The following is a 287-nucleotide window of genomic DNA, read 5'->3' as shown; positions in this document are numbered from 1 at the left end:
CTACATTTAAAGTATAAAAGTAAAGAGTACCCTCTTGGTTTCCTCTGACAGACATTCCTACCGGCTGTTTCTATGCAAACTGAAACTTCCAATAAGTTTCGTCCTATCGCGTCGTATATACAAAGTAATAATGAAAAAATTAAACTAAAGCGTGTTTTTGAAAATGTGAGGAGTATACAGATATTTGTATAAAATTGTAGGGAGTAATAATATTTGTACTTTGTTACTTTCCACACAAAGTTTTGGAATAATTTTTTGTTTTTTATGCTCAACAAAATTGAATCAAA

At 30.0% G+C, this 287-nt stretch overlaps 1 protein-coding gene across 1 annotated transcript in view; it reads left to right on the top strand.

The window, feature by feature from the left end:
• The window catches only part of grap2a (GRB2 related adaptor protein 2a), a 16,204-nt gene that overhangs the window by 12,312 nt on the left and 3,605 nt on the right, over positions 1 to 287 (top strand). The gene's annotated exons all lie outside the window — the stretch shown is intronic.

This window comes from Morone saxatilis, unplaced genomic scaffold, assembly GCF_004916995.1.
Source record: "Morone saxatilis isolate NCDOM2014 unplaced genomic scaffold, NCSU_SB_2.0 Contig14, whole genome shotgun sequence".
NCBI classification, from domain to species: Eukaryota; Metazoa; Chordata; class Actinopteri; family Moronidae; genus Morone; species Morone saxatilis.
Note: the sequence above shows the minus strand (reverse complement) of the source record. Positions and strands in the feature narration are given on the sequence as shown.